Source organism: Scyliorhinus canicula, chromosome 5 (genome assembly GCF_902713615.1).
Source record: "Scyliorhinus canicula chromosome 5, sScyCan1.1, whole genome shotgun sequence".
In the NCBI taxonomy this organism is placed as follows: domain Eukaryota; kingdom Metazoa; phylum Chordata; class Chondrichthyes; order Carcharhiniformes; family Scyliorhinidae; genus Scyliorhinus; species Scyliorhinus canicula.
The window spans coordinates 231,462,680-231,482,436 of record NC_052150.1 but is presented as its reverse complement, the minus strand read 5'-3'; the positions used below and the strand labels follow the sequence as shown (position 1 = coordinate 231,482,436).

General features: G+C 48.0%; 2 protein-coding genes across 2 annotated transcripts in view; both read right to left on the bottom strand.

Annotated features, from left to right (window-relative positions):
- The window catches only part of LOC119966672 (protein FAM83H-like), a 105,487-nt gene extending 88,219 nt beyond the window's left edge, over window positions 1-17,268 (bottom strand). Inside the window, 1 exon segment of the mRNA XM_038798731.1 lies at window positions 16,987-17,268. The gene's annotated coding sequence lies outside the window, so the exon portion shown is untranslated.
- The window catches only part of LOC119965729 (adhesion G protein-coupled receptor E1-like), a 98,884-nt gene that overhangs the window by 34,267 nt on the left and 44,860 nt on the right, over window positions 1-19,757 (bottom strand). The gene's annotated exons all lie outside the window — the stretch shown is intronic.

Below are 19,757 nucleotides of genomic sequence, written 5' to 3'. Positions count from 1 at the left end.
CAGGCAGTCAGCAACACCTTGAGGACAGTGAGTGGAGGGCCCAGGGTCAGGCAGTCAGCAACACCTCGAGGAGAGCGACAGGAGGACCCAGGGACAGGCAGTCAGTAGCACATCGAGGAGAGCGACAGGAGGACCCAGGGACAGGCAGTCAGCAACACCTTGAGGACAGTGAGTGGAGGACTCGGGGACAGGCAGTCAGCAACACCTCGAGCAGAGTGAGTGGAGGCCCCAGAGACAGGCAGTCAGCAACACCACAAGGAGAGTGACAGGAGGACCCAGGGCCAGGCAGTCAGCAACACCACAAGGAGAGTGACAGGAGGACCCAGGGCCAGGCAGTCAGCAACACCTCGAGGAAAGTGAGTGGAGGGCCCAGGGCCAGGCAGCAAGCAGCACCTCGAGGAGAGTGAATGGAGGTCCCAGGGACAGGCAGCAAGCAACACCTTGAGGTGAGTGAGTGGAGGACTCAGGGACAGGCAGTGAGCAGCACCTTGAGGAGAGTGAATGGAGGACCCAGGGACAGGCAGCAAGCAGCACCTCGAGGTGAGTGAGTGGAGGACTCAGGGACAGGCAGTGAGCAGCACCTTGAGGAGAGAGTGAGTGGAGGACCCAGAGCCAGGCAGTCAGCAGCACATCGAGGACAGTGAGTGGAGGACCCAGGGCCAGGCAGTCAGCAGCACCTCGAGGAGAGTGAGTGGAGGACCCAGGGACAGGCAGTCAGCAACACCTTGAGGAGAGTGAGGAGAGGGCCCAGGGCCAGGCAGTCAGCAGCACCTCAAGGAGAGTGAGTGGAGGACCCAAGGACAGGCAGTCAAGAGCACCTCGAGGACAGTGAGTGGAGGACTTGGGAACGGGCAGTCAGGAGCACCCAGAGGACAGTGAGTGGAGGACCCAGAGACAGGCAGTCAGCAACACCACAAGGAGAGTGACAGGAGGACCCAGGGCCAGGCAGTCAGCAACACCTCGAGGACAGTGAGCGGAGGACCCAGAGACAGGCAGTTAGGAGCACCTCGAGGAGAGTGAGTGGAGGGCCCAGGGCCAGGCAGTCAGCAACACCTTGAGGAGTGTGAGGGGAGGACCCAGGGACAGGCAGTCAGCAACACCTTGAGGACAGTGAGTGGAGGGCCCAGGGACAGGCAGTCAGTAGCACATCGAGGAGAGCGGCAGGAGGACCCAGGGACAGGCAGTCAGCAACACCTTGAGGAGTGTGAGGGGAGGACCCAGGGACAGGCAGTCAGCAACACCTCGAGGAGAGCGACAGGAGGACCCAGGGACAGGCAGTCAGTAGCACATCGAGGAGAGCGGCAGGAGGACCCAGGGACAGGCAGTCAGCAACACCTCGAGGAGAGTGAGTGGAGGACTCGGGGACAGGCAGTCAGCAACACCTCGAGCAGAGTGAGTGGAGGACTCGGGGACAGGCAGTCAGCAACACCTCGAGGAGAGTGAGTGGAGGACCCAAGGACAGGCAGTCAGCAACACCTCGAGGAGAGTGAGTGGAGGACTCGGGGACAGGCAGTCAGCAACACCTCGAGGAGAGTGACAGGAGGACCCAGGGCCAGGCAGTCAGCAACACCTCGAGGACAGTGAGCGGAGGACCCAGAGACAGGCAGTCAGCAGCACCTCGAGGAGAGTGAGTGGAGGGCCCAGGGACAGGCAGTCAGCAACACCTTGAGGAGAGTGAGGAGAGGGCCCAGGGCCAGGCAGTCAGCAGCACCTCAAGGAGAGTGAGCGGAGGACCCAGAGACAGGCAGTTAGGAGCACCTCGAGGCGAGTGAGTGGAGGGCCCAGGGCCAGGCAGTCAGCAACACCTTGAGGAGTGTGAGGGGAGGACCCAGGGACAGGCAGTCAGCAACACCTCGAGGAGAGTGACAGGAGGACCCAGGGACAGGCAGTCAGCAACACCTCGAGGAGAGTGAGTGGAGGACTCGGGGACAGGCAGTCAGCAACACCTCGAGGAGAGTGAGTGGAGGACCCAAGGACAGGCAGTCAGCAACACCTCGAGGACAGTGAGTGGAGGACTTGGGAACGGGCAGTCAGGAGCACCCCGAGGACAGTGAGTGGAGGACCCAGAGACAGGCAGTCAGCAACACCACAAGGAGAGTGACAGGAGGACCCAGGGCCAGGCAGTCAGCAACACCACAAGGAGACTGACAGGAGGACCCAGGGCCAGGCAGTCAGCAACACCTCGAGGACAGTGAGCGGAGGACCCAGAGACAGGCAGTTAGGAGCACCTCGAGGAGAGTGAGTGGAGGGCCCAGGGCCAGGCAGTCAGCAACACCTTGAGGAGTGTGAGGGGAGGACCCAGGGACAGGCAGTCAGGAGCACCTCGAGGACAGTGAGTGGAGGGCCCAGGGTCAGGCAGTCAGCAACACCTTGAGGAGAGTGAGGGGAGGGCCCAGGGCCAGGCAGTCAGCAGCACCTCAAGGAGAGTGAGTGGAGGACCCAAGGACAGGCAGTCAGCAACACCTCGAGGACAGTGAGTGGAGGACTTGGGAACGGGCAGTCAGGAGCACCCCGAGGACAGTGAGTGGAGGACCCAGAGACAGGCAGTCAGCAACACCACAAGGAGAGTGACAGGAGGACCCAGGGCCAGGCAGTCAGCAACACCTCGAGGACAGTGAGCGGAGGACCCAGAGACAGGCAGTTAGGAGCACCTCGAGGAGAGTGAGTGGAGGACCCAGGGACAGGCAGTCAGGAGCACCTCGAGGAGAGTGTGAAGGGCCCAGGGCCAGGAAGTCAGCAACACCTTGAGGAGAGTGAGGGGAGGGCCCAAGCCAGGCAGTCAGCAACACCTCGAGGACAGAGAATGGAGGGCCCAGGGACAGGCAGTCAGCAGCACCTTGAGGAGAGTGACAGGAGGACCCAGGGCCAGGCAGTCAGCAACACCTCGAGGTGAGTGAATGGAGGACCCAGGGACAGGCAGTCAGCAACACCTTGAGGAGAGTGAGGGGAGGGCCCAGGGCCAGGCAGTCAGCAGCACCTTGAGGAGAGTGAGTGGAGGGCCCAGGGCCAGGCAGCAAGCAGCACCTCGAGGAGAGTGAATGGAGGTCCCAGGGACAGGCAGCAAGCAACACCTCGAAGTGAGTGAGTGGAGGACCCAGGGACAGGCAGCAAGCAACACCTCGAGGAGAGTGAGTGGAGGACCCAGGGACAGGCAGTGAGCAGCACCTTGAGGAGAGTGAATGGAGGTCCCAGGGACAGGCAGTCAGCAACACCTCGAGGACAGTGAATGGAGGTCCCAGGGACAGGCAGTCAGCAACACCTCGAGGTGAGTGAATGGAGGACCCAGGGACAGGCAGCAAGCAGCACCTTGAGGAGAGAGTGAGAGGAGGGCCCAGGGGTAGGCAGTCAGCAGCACATTGAGGAGAGTGAATGGAGGGCCCAGGGGCAGGCAGCAAGCAGCACCTCGAGGAGAGTGAATGGAGGGCCCAGGAGCAGGCAGCAAGCAACACCCCGAGGAGAGCGATAGGTCTCGGGATAGGCAGTAAGCAACACCTCGAGGAGAGTGAATGGAGGGCCCAGGGGCAGGCAGCAAGCAGCACCTCGAGGAGAGTGAATGGAGGGCCCAGGGCCAGGCAGCAAGCAACATCTCGAGGAGAGCGATAGGTCTCGTGATAGGCAGTAAGCAACACCTCGAGGAGAGTGAATGGAGGGCCCAGGGCCAGGCAGCAAGCAACACCTCGAGGAGAGTGAGTGGAGGGCCCAGGGCCAGGCAGCAAGCAACACCCCGAGGAGAGCGATAGGTCTCGGGATAGGCAGTAAGCAACACCTCGAGGAGAGTGAATGGAGGGCCCAGGGGCAGGCAGTAAGCAACACCTCGAGGAGAGTGAATGGAGGGCCCAGGGCCAGGCAGCAAGCAACACCCCGAGGAGAGCGATAGGTCTCGGGATAGGCAGTAAGCAGCTGGTGACACTTCTTGCACTTGTGGTCATCAAGAGCCACCACAGCTTCCCACATAGAACAAGATACGCATTCCACATAACCAAGCTGTCCTGTCATGACTCAAATTGGCTTCCCTTATGTTAACCTTATCTGACTTTGGTTTACGAATGCAACATTATTTTACCTTGCCTCTGCTTTATATCACTGTTGCTGTGTTTCTTTCTTAAAATGTTGTTAGTGCCTTCTTTTCAAAATAATCTGTTTTCTAACCTTAGTGACCTGATAACCATCTGTAACGGCGGTTTCTCACCAGTGAACCTGTTTCTCTTATGACGTCGGGTTCTAGGTGTTGCTGACTGCCTGTCCCTGGGCCGTCCCCTCGCTCTCCCCTTTCAGTGCTGCTGACTGCCAGGCCCTCGGCCCTCCCCTCGCTCACCTGGAGGTGTTGTTGACTGCCTCTCCCTGGGTCCTCCCCTCGCTCTCCTCGAGGTGTTGTTGACTGCCTCTCCCTGGGTCCTCCCCTTTCAGTGCTGCTGACTGCCTGTCCCTGGGTCCTCCCCTCGCTCTCCCCTTTCAGTGCTGCTGACTGCCTGTCCCTGGGTCCTCCCCTCGCTCTCCCCTTTCAGTGCTGCTGACTGCCTGTCCCTGGGCCCTCCCCTCACTCTCCTCGAGGTGCTGCTGACTGCCTGTCCCTGGGTCCTCCCCTCACTCTCCTCAAGGTGCTGCTGACTGCCTGGGCCCTCCCCTCACTCTCCTCGAGAGTGAGGTCCTCCCCTTGCTCTCGCCTTTCAGTGCTGCTGACTGCCTGTCTCTGGGTCCTCCCCTCGCTCTCCCCTTTCAGTGCTGCTGACTGCCTGTCCCTGGGTCCTCCCCTCACTCTCCTCGAGGTGCTGCTGACTGCCTGTCCCTGGGCCCTCCACTCACTCACCTCGAGGTGTTGCTTGCTGCCTGTCCCTGGGCCCTCCCCTCACTCTCCTCAAGGTGCTGCTGACTGCCTGTCCCTGGGTCCTCCCCTCACTCTCCTCAAGGTGCTGTTGACTGCCTGGGCCCTCCCCTCACTCTCCTCGAGAGTGAGGTCCTCCCCTTGCTCTGGCCTTTCAGTGCTGCTGACTGCCTGCCCCTGGGTCCTCCCCTCACTCTCCTCGAGTTGGTGCTGACTATCCCCGAGTCCTCTTCTTGCACCCATTCTTGCTGACCAGCATTGGCTCCTGTTCCTGTTTTTCAACCTTATGTTTTGTCCCATCAGAATTCTGTAACATCCATTCCTTCCCCATAAACTCTCTATTCTACTGACACCGTCCTCTTGTGCATGCTTTTCTCAACCCCATCTGGTCTCTGTGCTTTCCGCTGCGCAAACCACCTTTTCTGCTTCATAACACATAAGAAACAGGAACAGTGGCCAGTTATCCCCTCGAACCTACTCCACCATTCAATAAGACAATGGCTGATCTGATGGTGGCTTCATCTCCACGTCCCTGGCTAACTCCCCAGTACCCTCCTGTCAATCAAAAACCTGCCGAACTCCACCTTAAATATATTCAATTACTCAGTCTCTGCTCTCTGTTCCAAAGGTTAATGACCCTCTGATAGAACAAATTGTCCCCTCATCTCCATGTTAAAATCTTACTTTAAAATAGTTAGATTCACCCAGGGGAAGAATTATCCATTCAGCATCTACCCTGTGAAACCCGCTCACAATCTTATATCTTTCAAAAAATTCAGCTTTTGTTCTCCTGAGTATCGGCTCAACCTGCTCGGTCATTCTTCATGAAACAATCCCTTCCTCCCAGGAAACAGGCTAGTGAACTTGCTCTGAACTACTTCCAATGCAACTTTATCCGTCCTTCAGTCAGGTGGCCAAAACTGGACACAGTACTGCAGGGGTGATCGCTCCAATGTTCTCTGCAGTTCGAGGAAAACTTTCCTACTTTTATGCGCCAGCCCCGCCCCGCCCCCCCTTGGAATAAAGATCCATTTCCCTCCTTAATTACTTACTGTCCCAGCAGGTTAACATGATGCAGAAACATTTCTGTCTAATTAACTTAAAGGCATGACATTAGTGCAAATGCAATTTGTATTAGGGATACTCACAGGGACTTTCCAACACACGCACCCTTGAATTTGGAACAGTCGCACAACCTAAGCACTAAGCTGCAAAATTACGTGCACAAATTGCAGTCAGTACATGTAAACATTACAGTCAGTGCCTGTATATACTGTAGTCAGTACCTGCACACACTGTAGTCAGGTCCTCTACACACTGCAGGCAGTACCTGTACACACTGCCGTCAGTACCTGGACACTCTGCAGTCAGTACCTGTACACACTGCAGTCAGTACCGGGACACACTGCAGTCAGTACCTGTACACACTGCAGTCAGTACCTGCATATACTGTAGTTAGTACCTGTATATACTGTAGTTACTACCTGTACACACTGCAGTCAGTACCTGTATATACTGTAGTTAGTACCTGCACACACTGCAGTCAGTACCTGTATATACTGCAGTCAGTACCTGTATATACTGCAGCCAGTACCTGGACACACTGCAGTCAGTACCTGTATACACTGTAGCCAGTACCTGTATATGCTGTAGCCAGTACCTGTACACGCTGTAGCCAGTACCTGTATATACTGTAGCCAGTACCTGTACACACTGCAGTCAATACCTGTATATACTGTAGCCAGTACCTGTATATACTGTAGTCAGTACCTGTATATGCTGTAGCCAGTACCTGTACACACTGTAGCCAGTACCTGCACACACTGTAGCCAGTACCTGTACACACTGTAGCCAGTACCTGTATATACAGTCATCAGTGCCTGCATATACTGCAGTCAGTACCTGTACACACTGCAGTTGGTACCTTTATATACTGCAGTCAGTACTTGTACATACTGTAGCCAGTGCCTGTATATACTGTAGCCAGTACCTGTATATACTGTAGTCAGTACCTGTATATACTGCAGTCAGTACCTGTGTATACTGCAGTCAGTACCTGTATATACTGCAGTCAGTACCTGTGTATACTGCAGTCAGTACCTCTACACACACTAGTCAGTACCTGTATATACTGTAGCCAGTACCTGTATATACTGTAGTCAGTACCTGTATATACTGTAGTCAGTACCTGTACACACTGTAGTCAGTACCTGTATATACTGTAGTCAGTACCTGTATATACTGTAGCCAGTACCTGTACACACTAGTCAGTACCTGTATATACTGTAGCCAGTACCTGTACACTGTAGTCAGTACCTGTACACACTGTAGTCAGTACCTGTATATACTGCAGTCTGTACCTGTATTTACTGTAGTCAGTGCCTGTATATACTGCAGTCAGAACCTGTATATACTGTAGTCAGTACCTGTATTTACTGTAGTCAGTGCCTGAATATACTGCAGTCAGTACCTGTATATACTGCAGTCAGTACCTGTATATACTGTAGTCAGTACCAGTACATGCTGCAGTCAGTACCTGTATATACTATAGTCAGTACCTGTATATACTGTAGTCAGTACCAGTACATGCTGCAGTCAGTACCTGTATATACTGTAGTCAGTACCTGTATATACTGTAGTCAGTACCAGTACATGCTGCAGTCAGTACCTGTATATACTGTAGTCAGTACCAGTACACACTAGTCAGTACCTGTATATACTGTAGCCAGTACCTGTACACTGTAGTCAGTACCTGTACACACTGCAGTCAGTACCTGTATATACTGCAGTCAGTATCTGTGTATACTGTAGTCATTACCTGTATATACTGTAGTCAGTACCTGTATATACTGTGGTCAGTACCTGTACACACTGTAGTCAGTACCTGGGTATACTGTAGTCAGTACCTGTATATACTGCAGTCAGTATCTGTGTATACTGTAGTCAGTACCTGTATATACTGTAGCCAGTACCTGTATATTCTGCAGTCAGTGCCTGCATATACTGCAGTCAGTGCCTGCACACACTGCAGTCACTACCTGTAAACACTGTAGCCAGTACCTGTATATACTGTAGTCAGTACCTGTACACACTACAGTCAGTACCTGTACACACTGTAGTCAGTACCTGTATACTGTAGCCAGTACCTGTATATACTGTAGCCAGTACCTGTATATACTGCAGCCAGTACCTGTATACACTGCAGTTGGTACCTTTATATACTGCAGTCAGTACCTTTATATACTACAGTCAGTACTTGTATATACTGTAGCCAGTGCCTGTGTATAATGTAGTCAGTACCTGTACACACTGTAGTCAGTACCTGTACACACTGCAGTCAGTACCTGTATATACTGTAGCCAGTACCTTTATATACTACAGTCAGTACTTGTATATACTGTAGCCAATACCTGTGTATACTGTAGTCAGTACCTGTACACACTGTAGTCAGTACCTGTACACACTGCAGTCAGTACCTGTATATACTGTAGCCAGTACCTGTATATACTGTAGCCAGTACCTGTACACACTGTAGTCAGTACCTGTACACACTGCAGTCAGTACCTGTATATACTGTAGTCAGTACCTTTATATGCAGCAGTCAGTACCTGTATATACTGCAGTCAGCAGCTGTATATACTCTAGTCAGTACCAGTACACACTGTAATCAGTACCTGTACATACTGCAGTCAATACCTGGCCACATTGCAGTCAGTACCTGTATATACTGTAGTCAGTACCTGTATATACTGTAGTCAGTACCTGTACACACTGTAGTCAGTACCTATATATACTGTAGTCAGTACCTGTATTTACTGTAGTCAGTGCCTGAATATACTGTAGTCAGTACCAGTACACACTGCTGTCAGTACCTGCATATACTGTAGTCAGTACCTGTATATACTGTAGTCAGTACCTATATATACTGTAGTCAATACCTGGCCACATTGCAGTGAGTACCTGTATATACTGTAGTCAGTACCAGTACACACTACAGTCAGTACCTGTATATACTGTAGCCAGTACCTGTATATACTGTACTCAGCACCTGTATATACTGTAGTCAATACCTGGACACATTGCAGTCAGTACCTGTATACACTGTAGTTAGTACCTGTATTTACTGTAATTAGTACCTGTATATACTGTAGCTAGTACCTGTACAAACTGTAGCCAGTACCTGTATATACTGTAGCCAGTACCTGTATATACAGTCATCAGTGCCTGTATATACTGCAGTCAGTACCTTTATATACTGCAGTCAATACTTGTATATACTGTAACCAGTACCTGTATATACTGTAGTCAGTACCCGTATATACTGCAGTCAGTACCTGTATATACTGTAGTCAGTACCAGTGCATGCTGCAGTCAGTACCTGTATATACTGTAGTCAGTACCTGTATATACTGTAGTCAGTACCAGAACATGCTGCAGTCAGTACCTGCATATACTGTAGTCAGTACCAGAACATGCTGAAGTCAGTACCTGTATATACTGTAGTCAGTACCAGAACATGCTGCAGTCAGTACCTGTATATACTGTAGCCAGTGCCTGTATATACTGTAGCCAGTACCTGTACACACTGTAGTCAGTACCAGAACATGCTGCAGTCAGTACCTGTATATACTGTAGTCAGTACCTGTATATACTGTAGTCAGTACCAGTACACACTGCTGTCAGTGCCTGCATATACTGTAGTCAGTACCTGCATATACTGTAGTCAGTACCAGAACATGCTGCAGTCAGTACCTGTATATACTGTAGTCAGTACCTGTATATACTGTAGTCAGTACCTGTATATACTGTAGTCAGTACCTGTACACTGTAGTCAGTACCTGTACACACTGCTGTCAGTACCTGCATATACTGTAGTCAGAACCTGTATATACTGTAGCCAGTACCTGTATATACTGTAGTCAGTACCTGTATATATTGTAGTCAGTACCTGTATATACTGCAGTCAGTATCTGTGTATACTGTAGTCCGTAACTGTATATACTGTAGCCAGTACCTGTATATACTGCAGTCAGTGCCTGCACACACTGCAGTCAGTACCTGTACACACTGCAGTCACTACCTGTAAACACTGTAGTCAGTACCTGTATACACTGTAGTCAGTACCTGTATATACTGTAGTCAGTACCTGTATACACTTTAGTCAGTACCTGTACATACTGTAGTCAGTACCTGTACACCCTGTAGTCAGTACCTGTATATACTGTAGCCAGTACCTGTACACCCTGTAGTCAGTACCTGTATATACTGTAGTCAGTACCTGTACACACTGTAGTCAATACCTGTACACACTGGTCAGTACCTGTATATACTGTAGCCAGTACCTGTATATACTGTAGCCAGTACCTGTATATACTGTAGCCAGTACCTGTATACACTGCAGTTGGTACCTTTATATACTGCAGTCAGTACCTTTATATACTAGTCAGTACTTGTATATACTGTAGCCAGTACCTGTGTATACTGTAGTCAGAACCTGTACACACTGTAGTCAGTACCTTTATATACTACAGTCAGTACTTGTATATACTGTAGTCAGTACCTGTATATACTGTAGTCAGTACCAGTACACACTGCTGTCAGTACCTGCATATACTATAGTCAGTACCTGTACACCCTGTAGTCAGTACCTGTATATACTGTAGTCAGTACCTGTACACACTGCAGTCAGTACCTGTTGTAGTCAGTACCTGCATATACTGTAGTCAATACCTGTACACACTGCAGTCAGTACCTGTATATACTGTAGCCAGTACCTGTATATACTGTAGGCAGTACCTGTATATACTGTAGCCAGTACCTGCATATTCTGTAGTCAATACCTGTACACACTGCAGTCAGTACCTGTTTATACTGTAGCCAGTACCTGTATATACTGTAGCCAGTACCTGTATATACTGTAGCCAGTACCTGTATACACTGCAGTTGGTACCTTTATATACTGCAGTCAGTACCTTTATATACTACAGTCAGTACCTGTATATACTGTAGTCAGAACCCGTATATACTGTAGTCAGTACCTGTATATACTGTAGTCAGTACCAGTACACACTGCTGTCAGTACCTGCATATACTGTAGTCAGTACCTGTACACCCTGTAGTCAGTACCTGTATATACTGTAGTCAGTACCTGTACACACTGCAGTCAGTACCTGTTGTAGTCAGTACCTGCATATACTGTAGTCAATACCTGTACACACTGCAGTCAGTACCTGTATATACTGTAGCCAGTACCTGTATATACTGTAGCCAGTACCTATATATACTGTAGTCAATACCTGGCCACATTGCAGTGAGTACCTGTATATACTGTAGTCAGTACCAGTACACACTACAGTCAGTACCTGTATATACTGTAGCCAGTACCTGTATATACTGTACTCAGCACCTGTATATACTGTAGTCAATACCTGGACACATTGCAGTCAGTACCTGTATACACTGTAGTTAGTACCTGTATTTACTGTAATTAGTACCTGTATATACTGTAGCTAGTACCTGTACAAACTGTAGCCAGTACCTGTATATACTGTAGCCAGTACCTGTATATACAGTCATCAGTGCCTGTATATACTGCAGTCAGTACCTTTATATACTGCAGTCAATACTTGTATATACTGTAACCAGTACCTGTATATACTGTAGTCAGTACCCGTATATACTGCAGTCAGTACCTGTATATACTGTAGTCAGTACCAGTGCATGCTGCAGTCAGTACCTGTATATACTGTAGTCAGTACCTGTATATACTGTAGTCAGTACCAGAACATGCTGCAGTCAGTACCTGCATATACTGTAGTCAGTACCAGAACATGCTGAAGTCAGTACCTGTATATACTGTAGTCAGTACCAGAACATGCTGCAGTCAGTACCTGTATATACTGTAGCCAGTGCCTGTATATACTGTAGCCAGTACCTGTACACACTGTAGTCAGTACCAGAACATGCTGCAGTCAGTACCTGTATATACTGTAGTCAGTACCTGTATATACTGTAGTCAGTACCAGTACACACTGCTGTCAGTACCTGCATATACTGTAGTCAGTACCTGCATATACTGTAGTCAGTACCAGAACATGCTGCAGTCAGTACCTGTATATACTGTAGTCAGTACCTGTATATACTGTAGTCAGTACCTGTATATACTGTAGTCAGTACCTGTACACTGTAGTCAGTACCTGTACACACTGCTGTCAGTACCTGCATATACTGTAGTCAGAACCTGTATATACTGTAGCCAGTACCTGTATATACTGTAGTCAGTACCTGTATATATTGTAGTCAGTACCTGTATATACTGCAGTCAGTATCTGTGTATACTGTAGTCCGTAACTGTATATACTGTAGCCAGTACCTGTATATACTGCAGTCAGTGCCTGCACACACTGCAGTCAGTACCTGTACACACTGCAGTCACTACCTGTAAACACTGTAGTCAGTACCTGTATACACTGTAGTCAGTACCTGTATATACTGTAGTCAGTACCTGTATACACTGTAGTCAGTACCTGTACATACTGTAGTCAGTACCTGTACACCCTGTAGTCAGTACCTGTATATACTGTAGCCAGTACCTGTACACCCTGTAGTCAGTACCTGTATATACTGTAGTCAGTACCTGTACACACTGTAGTCAATACCTGTACACACTGGTCAGTACCTGTATATACTGTAGCCAGTACCTGTATATACTGTAGCCAGTACCTGTATATACTGTAGCCAGTACCTGTATACACTGCAGTTGGTACCTTTATATACTGCAGTCAGTACCTTTATATACTAGTCAGTACTTGTATATACTGTAGCCAGTACCTGTGTATACTGTAGTCAGAACCTGTACACACTGTAGTCAGTACCTTTATATACTACAGTCAGTACTTGTATATACTGTAGTCAGTACCTGTATATACTGTAGTCAGTACCAGTACACACTGCTGTCAGTACCTGCATATACTATAGTCAGTACCTGTACACCCTGTAGTCAGTACCTGTATATACTGTAGTCAGTACCTGTACACACTGCAGTCAGTACCTGTTGTAGTCAGTACCTGCATATACTGTAGTCAATACCTGTACACACTGCAGTCAGTACCTGTATATACTGTAGCCAGTACCTGTATATACTGTAGGCAGTACCTGTATATACTGTAGCCAGTACCTGCATATTCTGTAGTCAATACCTGTACACACTGCAGTCAGTACCTGTTTATACTGTAGCCAGTACCTGTATATACTGTAGCCAGTACCTGTATATACTGTAGCCAGTACCTGTATACACTGCAGTTGGTACCTTTATATACTGCAGTCAGTACCTTTATATACTACAGTCAGTACCTGTATATACTGTAGTCAGAACCCGTATATACTGTAGTCAGTACCTGTATATACTGTAGTCAGTACCAGTACACACTGCTGTCAGTACCTGCATATACTGTAGTCAGTACCTGTACACCCTGTAGTCAGTACCTGTATATACTGTAGTCAGTACCTGTACACACTGCAGTCAGTACCTGTTGTAGTCAGTACCTGCATATACTGTAGTCAATACCTGTACACACTGCAGTCAGTACCTGTATATACTGTAGCCAGTACCTGTATATACTGTAGCCAGTACCTGTATATACTGTAGCCAGTACCTGCATATACTGTAGTCAATACCTGTGCACACTGCAGTCAGTACCTGTTTATACTGTAGCCAGTACCTGTATATACTGTAGCCAGTACCTGTATATACTGTAGCCAGTACCTGTATACACTGCAGTTGGTACCTTTATATACTGCAGTCAGTACCTTTATATACTACAGTCAGTACCTGTATATACTGTAGTCAGAACCTGTATATACAGTCATCAGTGCCTGCATATACTGCAGTCAGTACCTGTACACACTGTAGTTGGTACCTTTAAATACTGCAGTCAGTACTTGTATATACTTTAGCCAGTACCTGGACACACTGTAGTCAGTACCTGTATATACTGTAGCCAGTACCTGTACACACTGTAGTCAGTACCTGTATATACTGTAGCCAGTACCTGTACACACTGTAGTCAGTACCTGTATATACTGTAGTCAGTACCTGTATATACTGTAGCCAGTACCTGTATATACTGTAGTCAGTACCTGTATATAATGTAGTCAGTACCTGTATATACTGTAGTCAGTACCTGTATATATTGTAGTCAGTACCTGTATATACTCTAGTCAGTACCTGTACACACTGTAGTGAGTACCTGTATATACTGTAGCCAGTACCTGTATATACTGTAGTCAGTCCCTGTATATACTGTAGTCAGTACCTGTATATACTGTAGTCAGTACCTGCATATACTGTAGTCAGTACCTGTACAAACTGCAGTCAGTACCTGTATATACTGTAGTCAGAACCTGTACACACTGTAGTCAGTACCTGCATATACTGTAGCCAGTACCTGTATATACAGTCATCAGTGCCTGCATATACTGCAGTCAGTACCTGTACACACTGCAGTTGGTACCTTTATATACTGCAGTCAGTACTTGTATATACTGTAGCCAGTACCTGTATATACTGTAGTCAGTACCTGTACATACTGCAGTCAGTACCTGTATATACTGTAGTCAGTACCTGCATATACTGTAGTCAGTACCTGTACAAACTGCAGTCAGTACCTGTATATACTGTAGTCAGTACCTGTACACACTGTAGTCAGTTCCTGTATATACTGTAGTCAGTACCTGTACAAACTGCAGCCAGTACCTATATAAACTGTAGTCAGTACCTGCATATACTGTAGTCAGTACCTGTATATACTGTAGTCAGTACCTGTACATACTGCAGTCAGTACCTGCATATACTGTAGTCAGTACCTGTACAAACTGCAGTCAGTACCTGTATATACTGTAGTCAGAACCTGTACACACTGTAGTCAGTACCTGCATATACTGTAGCCAGTACCTGCATATACTGTAGCCAGTACCTGTATATACAGTCATCAGTGCCTGCGTATACTGCAGTCAGTACCTGTACACACTGTAGTTGGTACCTTTATATACTGCAGTCAGTACTTGTATATACTGTAGCCAGTACCTGTACACACTGTAGTCAGTACCTGTATATACTGTAGTCAGTACCTGTATATACTGTAGCCAGTACCTGTATATACTGTAGCCAGTACCTGTATATACTGTAGCCAGTACCTGCATATACTGTAGTCAGTAGCTGTACATACTGCAGTCAGTACCTGTATATACTGTAGTCAGTACCTGCATATACTGTAGCCAGTACCTGTATATACAGTCATCAGTGCCTGCATATACTGCAGTCAGTACCTGTATACACTGCAGTTGGTACCTTTATATACTGCAGTCAGTACTTGTATATACTGTAGCCAGTACCTGTACACACTGTAGTCAGTACCTGTACACACTGCAGTCAGTACTTGTATATACTGTAGCCAGTACCTGTATATACTGTAGTCAGTACCTGTACACACTGTAGTCAGTACCTGTATATACTGTAGTCAGTACCTGTACACACTGTAGTCAGTTCCTGTATATACTGTAGTCAGTACCTGTACAAACTGCAGCCAGTACCTATATAAACTGTAGTCAGTACCTGCATATACTGTAGTCAGTACCTGTATATACTGTAGTCAGTACCTGTACATACTGCAGTCAGTACCTGCATATACTGTAGTCAGTACCTGTACAAACTGCAGTCAGTACCTGTATATACTGTAGTCAGAACCTGTACACACTGTAGTCAGTACCTGCATATACTGTAGCCAGTACCTGCATATACTGTAGCCAGTACCTGTATATACAGTCATCAGTGCCTGCGTATACTGCAGTCAGTACCTGTACACACTGTAGTTGGTACCTTTATATACTGCAGTCAGTACTTGTATATACTGTAGCCAGTACCTGTACACACTGTAGTCAGTACCTGTATATACTGTAGTCAGTACCTGTATATACTGTAGCCAGTACCTGTATATACTGTAGCCAGTACCTGTATATACTGTAGCCAGTACCTGCATATACTGTAGTCAGTAGCTGTACATACTGCAGTCAGTACCTGTATATACTGTAGTCAGTACCTGCATATACTGTAGTCAGTACCTGTACAAACTGCAGTCAGTACCTGCATATACTGTAGCCAGTACCTGTATATACAGTCATCAGTGCCTGCATATACTGCAGTCAGTACCTGTATACACTGCAGTTGGTACCTTTATATACTGCAGTCAGTACTTGTATATACTGTAGCCAGTACCTGTACACACTGTAGTCAGTACCTGTACACACTGCAGTCAGTACTTGTATATACTGTAGCCAGTACCTGTATATACTGTAGTCAGTACCTGTACACACTGTAGTCAGTACCTGTATATACTGTAGCCAGTACCTGTACACACTGTAGTCAGTACCTGTATATACTGTAGCTAGTACCTGTACACACTGTAGTCAGTACCTGTATATACTGTAGCCAGTACCTGTACACACTGTGGTCAGTACCTGTATATACTGTAGTCAGTACCTGTATATAATGTAGTCAGTACCTATATATACTGTAGCCAGTACCTGTATATACTGTAGTCAGTACCTGTATATAATGTAGTCAGTACCTGTATATACTGTAGTCAGTACCTATATATACTGTAGCCAGTACCTGTATATACTGTAGTCAGTACCTGTATATACTGTAGTCAGTACCTGTATATAATGTAGTCAGTACCTGTATATACTGTAGCCAGTACCTGTATGTAATGTAGTCAGTACCTGTATATACTGTAGTCAGTACCTATATATACTGTAGCCAGTACCTGTATATACTGTAGTCAGTACCTGTATATAATGTAGTCAGTACCTGTATTTAATGTAGTCAGTACCTGTATATACTGTAGCCAGTACCTGTACATACTGTAGTCAGTACCTGTACACACTGCAGTCAGTACCTGTATATACTGTAGTCAGTACCTGTACACACTGTAGTCAGTACCTGTATATACTGTAGCCAGTACCTATATACTGTAGCCAGTACCTATATATACTGTAGCCAGTACCTGTATATACTGCAGTCAGTGAGAGTGGCGAGGACACAGGTACTTTCCTGCACACACACCCTGAAATATTAACAGTCAAAAGGACACAGCTTCCTCACTTACCCACCAGTCAGCTCTGGAGTGTGGGGAGCTTCGATTTTCCGCTTGCCAACAACTCCAGGGTAGTTATTTGCCTCGACCCCTCCCTGTTCCTGGCTGGGCCACACGATCTCTGGACCTGCTGCCTCCACCTGAGCTGCTGCCGGCTGCTCGCTCGCTTCAAGCGCTTCACCACTCCCAATCCAAACTCCAGCGATCGCATTGGGCAGGGCTAGCGATCACCTGCCGCCGCCGGACACATTCAGGAAACCTGCTTCGACACTGGAGGAACCTGGCAGGCCACATCCGGTGGAGAGAGAGAGCTGGTCCCTCCCAGGAGCAGGGGGTGGAGGTGCACACAGTCACCCCTGGTCCCTCCCAGCAGCAGGGGGTGGAGGTGCACACAGTCACCCCTGGTCTCCCAGCAGCAGGGGGTGGAGGTGCACACAGTCACCCCTGGTCTCCCAGCAGCAGGGGTGGTGGTGCACACAGTCAGTTCCACACTCTGAACAAACTTTCACCCAATTGCTGAAGTCGGCTCTCTCAAACACCACAACTATTTCCAGACAGATTCACATGAAAATAACCATTTATCTGTTTCAATTTCAGCAAATAAAGTTCATCTCCGTGTTTTCTGTCTATTCTTAGGTGAATTTACTGAGCTGAACTGTCGCCCCCCGCCGCCAATTTTTCTAGCATTACCTTGCAATCTTTAGAAATTAAATATTAATCTGGTGGGTGCTGCGGTAAACAATTGGGACAGGGTGGACACATTTTTTTAAAGTTTCATTTGATTGGCACGTTTATTATTTTATGGGGAAGTCTGTTTTCATGAATTTTTCCAGCTCGAATTGGTAAACCGACTATTCCAACAATTCAGCAAGGCTGCCCTAACCATTGTATCAGGGTGCCTGTTGCTGCTTGCCTCTTACTGAGACAGGAATGCAACTGTGAATTATCCAGGTCTTTGCTCAGTCCTGTACCTGTAGCAAACCAAATTCCAATCCAACCTGTCACTTCCATTGAATCCCAATCGGCAGATTTTTTTCTCTTAAACATTGACAGCAAGATTGTTGGCATAGTGAAGAACATTATCTGAGATTGCAACGGGATCTTGATCCATTGGGCCAGTGGGCCGATGAATGGCAGATGGAGTTTAATTTGGATAAATGTGAGGTGATGCATTTTGGTCGATCAGATTAGGGCAGGACCTACTCAGTTAATGGTAAGGAGTTGAGTGTTATAGAACAAAGAGATCTAGGACTCCAGGTTCATAGCTCCTTGAAGGTGGAGTCACAGGGGGACAGGGTGATGCTACCTGAGTAGCATGGTAGCACAGTAGTTAGCACAGTTGCTTCACAGCTCCAGGGTCCCATGTTCGATTCCCGGCTTGAGTCACTGTCTGTGCGGAGTCTGCACGTTCTCTCCGTGTGTGCGTGGGTTTCCTCCGGGTGCTCCGGTTTCCACCCACAGTCCAAAGATGTGCAGGTTAGGTGGATTGGCCATGATAAATTGCCCCGAGTGTCCAAAAAAGTTTGGTGGGGTTACTGGGTACGAGGATAGGGTGGAGGCATGGGCTTAAATAGGGTGCTCTTTCCAAGGGCCGGTGCAGACTCAATGGGCTGAATGGCCTCCTTCTGCACTGCAAATTCTATGATTCTAAAATCATTTGGCATGCTTGGTTTCTTTGGTCAGAATATTGAATACAGGAGTTGGGAAGCCTTGCTGAAGTTGTACAAGACATTAGTAAGGCCACACATTGAATACTGTGTTCAGTTCTGGTCACCCTATTATCGGAAGGATATTATTAAACTAGAAAGAGTGCAGAACAGATTTACGAGGATGCTACCAGGACTTGATGGTCTGAGTTATAAGGAGAGGCTGGATAGGCTGGGACTTTTTTCCCTGGAGCATAGGAGGCTTGGGGGCGATCTTATAGCGGTCTATAAAATAATGAGGAGCATAGATAAGGTAGATAGTCAACATCTTTTCCCAAAGGTAGAGGAGTCTAGAACTAGAGGGCAGAGGTTTAAGGTGAGAGGGGAGAGATACAAAAAGGTCCAGAGGGGCAATTATTTCACACAGAGGGTGGTGAGCATCTGGAACGGGCTGCCAGAGGCAGTCGTAGAGGCGGGTACAAAAGCATTGAGACAGTTAGGGCAGCACGGTAGCATGGTGGTTAGCATAAATGCTTCACAGCTCCAGGGTCCCAGGTTCGGTTCCCGGCTGGGTCACTGTCTCTGCGGAGTCTACACGTGTGGGTTAGGTGGATTGGCCATGCTAAATTGCCCGTTAAGGGGGGGGGGGGGGGGGGGGGGGTTGTTGGGTTACGGGTATAGGGTGGATACGTGGGTTTGAGTAGGGTGATCATTGCTCGGCACAACATCGAGGGCCGAAGGGCCTGTTCTGTGCTGTACTGTTCTATGTTCTATGTTATATGGCCAAGCTGGGTATAGAGGGATACAGGCCAAATACGGGCAATTGGGACTAGCTTAGTAGCAAAAATGAGGCAGCATTGAAAAGTTGGGCCGAAGGGCCTGTTTCCATGCTGTAAAGCTCTGTGACTCTATGGACAGGATTCTCCTTTCCGGAGACGAAGTCCCCATGACGGCGGGAAAACCGGCACAAACCACTACGGCATCAACAGGCAGACGCCGGAGGGATTGGCGCCGCACCAACCGGCGCCGAAGGGTCTGCATGAGTCTGCGCATGCGGCAAAGGGCCAGCATGATCCCACGCATGCGCAGAACCGCCGGCGTGTTCTGGGACATGCGCGGGGGCTCTCCTCCACGCCG